Raw genomic sequence first — 6,555 nt, forward strand, 5'->3', positions numbered from 1 at the left:
ACAATACTGAGCAAATCTGAATGGGTGGCAGTGGCTTCTGGTTGTGCATTTCTGGCATTGGCACTTGTCTGATTCTGCATGTCCTAAGCTGGTTTGGAGAACTCAAGTGGCAGAAAACAGTTGACTTTTTCTGGCTTAGTTGAATTCCTTGAACCATCTATCCTGTTGTGGTGCCTAGGAAGACAGCATGGCAGGGAAAATATAGGGCATGCAGCAGTGTAACGTTACAGGCATAAAACTTACTGAACCCTTATGATTCTTCTTCAAAAAGTAGCAAAGGATTCCTTCTTTTGAGCATTTCCTTGCTTGTGACAAGTTCTGGGAGTTGAAAAGCACTATTAGGTGTTTGGAAGAGGCAAGCCATAATGAAGTGTTGTCATACCTCCATTCTTCGATCAGTGGGCTTAAAGTTAAGATCTACAGTGTGTGCCCATTATCACTTATTCAGCTCATCAGAGTGCTGTAATCAGTTTACAATCATCAGTGTTACAATAAGGCTTCTATTTCCCTCATGCCACAGACAAAGCTGGCTGCTACCCAGAATTCTTCCTGCAGTAGTTCCTTCTACCAGTGTACTGTCATGGTAACTTTTGTAAGATAGTGGTTTATAAGATTAAATATTTAGTCCCTGATCCATGAAGGAATTTGGGCATTTACTCCTGTTCAAAACAATGGGTATACGCCTAGATGCTTTTGTAGATAACCAACAATTCAGATGTGTGTATCTGCTACATTTACATTTTAAGCTGAATTTGTGGGTAATTTTATAGGAAATACTTTTAAAGAAACGTAATGATTCTTCTTGCAGGAGAACTGAAATACTTTTGCAACTGAAGCTTATTGCTTTTGTTTTGAACTCTTGTGCATTTTTACATCTGAACAAACAGAATAGAGCTTACAAATTATACATGCCGCACTTGGTGGGTTTAAGTCTTGTCAAACACCCAAGGAGTGTACTCTTGTCACTTGAGCAGGTGAATAAAGTTAAGCAAATAACACTGTTACGTTAGTAAGCATGCAAAAGCTATTCCTTCTGTTACTGAATTTAGAAACTTGAATGCCAGGTAATAGGCTACATGGCCTTTTAAGTGCTAGTCTGTGCTGGTGAAGGAAACGGGGGAAAAAAAATAAATCTGATTCTTTGTTAGCATGAATCTTTAATATGGTGTTTAGAGACAGTACTGAAAGGACTTTTGACATCCAGGCGTAGCTGTAGTTCAAGCACTTCTATTTAGGAAAAAGTTGTATTCATGAAGAAATTAATGTACAAATCTGTTGTAAACCATCTGGAGTAGCTAACGACTTTCTTTGTTTCTTTCTAGGAAATATCAAAATAAAGCAGATGTGTCCTGTACTGTTATCTCAAGGTTTTGCAAGTCATTCTGTTGTGTGCTTCTTAAAGGAATGTAAACTAATTCTTTCAGCACTGAACTAGAACCTTGACAAGGTTTCAGTCACAGGTAAGAAAAAATTCTGCCGCTTGGAAATTTATGGGAAGGTATAATCGCTTTTACTTTGACTGTGTTTTAATTTGCAACTTGTAATTGACCAAGAATTTAACAGAAATTTCAGAATAGATTGGATAAAAGGATATGTTTTTTCTTTAAATGCATTTGAATTTTGATTAATCTTATTTTTAATAGGGAGGAAATATAGCTTAAAGTATAGCTTCTCTCTGCTATAGTACAAAGCACTGTTAATAAATGGGAAAAAAATATAATTTTTCAACACCTAAGTGTGTGCTGACCCAGTTTTTGAGGAAGGTGTTTTCTCACACAGAAGACTGTATGTACAGTGTCAGTCAGTAAAAGTCATGAAGAGTTCTGCCACGGTGTGTTGAGATCAGCTTAGCATCTGTGTGTGGCTTTCTTTCAAGCTCTCTATTTCCTTAAATGTGCTAAGCACAGCAGTACTGCTGAAGTTACCTTTTTTTAGTTGGTTACAGAAAATCTCTAAATTTTTATTACAAGTCCACTGTAGCTTCAACCCTTGAATTGCGTTTTCAAGGGTAAAGGTTGATGTCATCTTCCAGGTCAGTGAAAATGTTTTGGTTGCTGGTTTTGTATCATAACTTAACTGACAACAATGGAGGTAACTCTTGTCCCACTACTCAGTTGCTATCTTCTAAACTCGTGTGTAGGGCACTAAAAGTCAATGTTCTTTTACTCTGACTTTTTAAAAAAAAAAAAAGATAAATTAAATGCTACAAAACTATATTAATTAAAAAAAAACAAACAAACAAACCACACAATCACACAACCATAAATACCTGTCACAGAGACTGCATATTTTGGGTTGAATGTTTCTGAATAACTTAGTTCTATTTTAAAATGGGGAGTGTTTTGAAGACTATCCATGAAATAGCTTTAATGCACGTGCTGAATCTGCAGAATTATGATCAGGTTAAGGGCTTTCAGTCTTGATTCCACATTTTGGTATCTTCGACAGAACAAGTTGCTTGCCTTAGGCTGCACTTGTCAACAGTGGCAGGGGAAGAGGCTGGACTGTTGGTATGTAGCAGTCTAATATGTCTTATTCTGAAGTTAGGTGATGCATAGGTCAGTTGACAGGTTGTGCCAATAAAGTAGCGCTAATTGTTCTTCTGCTACAGTGAAAGAAAGGTTCAAATGTGTTTTGGGGTTGGTTTTTAGTGTTTGGGTGTTTTTGTCACTATGTCTTTACTTTAATTTGCAGTGATGTAACAGGTTGAAAAAAGGCACAACTCTTATGCTGTGCAAGTCATAGACTAATTTATGTTGGAATGGACCTCTAGTATTCATCTAGCCCAACCCTTGTGTTTGACTTCCTCAGATTTGTGTGAATCATCAGGTCATCCCTCAATTATGTAAATGAATGGTTTAGTGTTTTGCTGTGGTTCTGCAGACCTGCTGCAGAACACTTATTCTGGTCTTTTGGACCAGTTTAGGAACAATTTATTGATCATATGAATTGGTGATTAATTGCTGCCCTATTCTCGCAAAAATGCACCTGAAGCTTTTGGTAAACAAACACTGAAAAGGTAAGAGAATAACTTGTCTTAAATGCCTAAATTTAGAATAAGGGAGAACTCATTTTTAGTGACAAACAGCTTTTTACTAATGAGTAAAAAAATTCATTGATTTTAATACTGGTAATGTATTGGCTAAACACTGGCGCTCTTTCTTCAAAATCTTAGGTGCTATTTTTTTAATAAAAATGGTGGTTAGATTGATGATTGAAAAAGAGCAAACTAAATTTAACTCAAAATAGTTGGTCTCTTGGTTGAATTTAGAGAACAAAAAAAAAAAGATTCTGCATAGAAATAGCTATACACTTTATTAGGGAAGAAGTATTGCTTTCTAGTATTCAAGTGCCACAAGTGCATCTGTTGAATAGCCCAGTAAAGAAGTGAGAACATGCTTATTGGCTACAAGAAGTATGACTGGATGCAGGCAAACAAAAGGAATTTCAGTTAATATTGTGGAATATAAATCTGGTCGTGGTACGGTCAGTAGGGACAAAAGCAAGTACAGTGCCGTCTTCCAGGTGGTATCATAAAGCCACACCTTGTTGCAGAGTTTGAGTTAAGGGCAAAATATTGCTTCAGGGTTAATCAGCTTGAACAGGTAATACCTGGTTTAATCAAGTAGGCCCATTTTACTCTGGTGCCAGTGCACCAAACTCCTACTTCAAGAAGAGGGTACCAGAGCATGAATACTGACTTACACAGAGCTGTCTTGTCTCTTACAGACTTTAGCCTTCATTCTGCTACCATGGAGGTGCTAGAAGCAATAGTGTGTTTGCTTTGCACTGGCTGGGACCAATGATGTTGTACTTGGTGAACCAGCCTGGGTATTTATGTATCTTGTGTATCACTTTTTGTACGGTTAATCTGTAAATCAGATAAACTGTTTTCAGATAACAAAGGGGATTGAATTTCCCAGACTTAATAGTGTTCAGAGAGAGTCTTGTTAAAGAAAACCTGAAATTGTTACTTGGAAAAAAAGGATGAGAAATATTAATGAAGAGATTGACTACAGTAGTGTGTATCTTATTGAGAATGACACTTCATTCCTCTTTAGTAAGTCCTTAGCTATGATGCCAAAGTCAACTAAGGGCTCCTAGTTGTCTGGCAAGCACAGAATTATGTGTAGCTAACTAGGAAGAACACTGCATATTTTTTTTAAGCTTTTATTTGGCCACAAATCTGTGTGAAGTCAACTTCTGTAACTTACGTAAGGGAGAAGCTGCATGATAAAGGCTTGGTGACTGTAAAAATGCATCAGTCTGGGCACTGATGGCTTTGTACTACATGCTGTGATTGCAAAGCTAGATTCAGAGTCCACTTTAAAGCTTTCTGTCATCTTGAATAGCTGAGGTGTGATCTCTGACTTTGCACCTACCAAACTGTGTGGCAGAAAAATAAGAAGCCATGGCATAGAAGTGTGCAGCTTGTCCACGAGAGACAGACAGTTGCCATATAAGCTGAGTTTGAAGATCTGCAGTTACCTAGCTTTATCCGTGTTTTAATAAGGTGCAAAAAGCAGAGTATGAAATGAACCTTTGAAAAGGCCATGAGCATACATGTTTCTCTGCTGTTAACAACATAGCTAAAAAGGTTATAGCCCTTAATCTAGCTCCTGGTTCTCCTTTCTATTTTTCCCCCAGTGTCTTCCTTGTTGAAGGTTACTGCCCCCTTGAATCTGCTGTCTAAGCTGCTGGCTTCTAAACCCACTGCAGTCAAAGTTTCAAAATACTAAAGCTAACTTTGCACCTCTTCAGTGAAACAATTCAAAGAGTAAGGGCAAAAAATGTCTCAGCCAGCAGTTCTGAAAGAAAAGAAATTGCTGGCACAATGTAGTGGTGAGTAGCTGAGGCAGAGCAGAAGCGATAATGTTTTCAGGTGTTGCTAGTGACATTGAAAATAGATGTGAATCCACCGTGTTAAATTACGCTTGTGATTGTTTTGTACCTCCAGACCAGTTTAAAATACCTGAAGCACATTCCCAAATCTTCGTTATGTTTTTAACTTGCTGGTTTAAAAGTAGTGTGGTGGTGGTGTGGTTGTGTGATTTTTGTTATTGTTTCTTTTCCCCTAACTGTTGTAATAATAGAGATGGAAATTAATTTCAAAGTTACAGCTGTAGCTCCTACGTATGTGTTTTACCTAGTGATGGGGATAACTTGCAAAATTTTTGAAATTCCTGGTTTAAAAGCCTTTTAGGCTTCTTCCATGTCATCCTGGAAGGAAAAGTTTTTGATAGTAGGCTCTATATTAAAGGTTTACATTGATACTTAAATTAATTTCTTTGAGTCAGTATCCTTGGTAAGCTGAGATCCTTCCTTCCTGGTGGTGACTCCCAAGGCCAGAGATTATTTAAAAACAAAAAAAAAACCCCAAACAAACAAACGAAATCAAAACAAACAAACCCCATAGTGAGTGGACACAAATGATAATCACTGTCCTTTTATGTAGTCAATTTTTAAGTGAAAGTAAAATATTCAGATCTCATTCTTAGATTCCAATAATTGATTTTGACTCTTCCAGTACTTCTAACTACATAGTTAGAGTAGCTGTTACAGCCAAGCTTCAAGTAGAGCTCTTGCTCAAAAATTCAATAACTATTTGCCTGATGTAAATTTATTTAGTGCCAGCATTTTTAAGGTCAGTAAATCAAAAGCAATCCCAAGTTTTCTGGGACTAAAAATAAAGATCTTTAAAGCTGGTATCACTCATCAAATGAACTTGTATTTAGTATATGTATAGTAGAAATAGACAGTATAAAGTCACTATGGTGATAAAATAATGATAGTATATTGTAAGTAAGCATAAGATTAGTAAAATATTATTTGCAATATTCTGTTGCTCTCTTTAGTGTAAATTCAAGGGTACAGGGAATCTTTATTAATGTCAAAGCTACCTACGGTTTGTGTAGACAAAAGTAATGTGTACGATGTGTGTATGCATATACATACACACTAGAGAGAGAGAGAAAGATGAAGACAGAGAGCTTTCTGCCAAGGCTAAGTTTGAATTTTTGACTTAAACTGGAAAAGTTATTTCTTCCTGCACTTTCAATAAGCTTTGAAATTGTTTGTCACATATATTTTGATTATTTATTCGTCACTGACATCTTTGATATCTACTGCAGCTTTTTCTCTGTTGAAACGTCAGTCTTTTTTTATAGCAGGAGCACATGTGTTTTGTAACAGGAAACTCTGGCACTGTTTCTTTTCCACAGCGCAGACTTATTAAAAATGACTCGCCCGTTGAGTGAATCCTTCTGAGGAAGAGATATTTTGCAGTACACTTTTCTGACCTAAGCCCAAAAGATTGATGTTGGACCATTCTCATTATATAAAAAGATATGTTATTGCCTTTGGGGACTGTTGGCCATCAAGGTATTAGTGTAGTTCTGGTGTTCTCTTTGAAACTAACGTGATCTGAAAATTATTTTTTAGTACCTACAAAAACTTAGGTTATGACTTTTAGACCTTTATTATCTAATTACATTTTGGCCGCCTTTATGACAACCAGCAAGTAAATATTTCTGCCTATTAAATATAAATATGTAG

The 6,555-nt window shown here is 36.5% G+C and overlaps 1 protein-coding gene across 1 annotated transcript in view; it reads left to right on the plus strand.

Moving 5' to 3' along the window:
* The first annotated feature begins 1,309 nt into the window (after window positions 1-1,309).
* PPM1B (protein phosphatase, Mg2+/Mn2+ dependent, 1B) overlaps window positions 1,310-6,555 on the plus strand; it is a 37,314-nt gene continuing 32,068 nt past the window's right edge. Inside the window, exon 1 of the mRNA XM_009880640.1 lies at window positions 1,310-1,460. The gene's annotated coding sequence lies outside the window, so the exon portion shown is untranslated. The remainder of the gene's footprint in view (window positions 1,461-6,555) is intronic.

This window comes from Charadrius vociferus, unplaced genomic scaffold (genome assembly GCF_000708025.1).
Source record: "Charadrius vociferus isolate BGI_N301 unplaced genomic scaffold, ASM70802v2 scaffold192, whole genome shotgun sequence".
NCBI lineage: Eukaryota > Metazoa > Chordata > Aves > Charadriiformes > Charadriidae > Charadrius > Charadrius vociferus.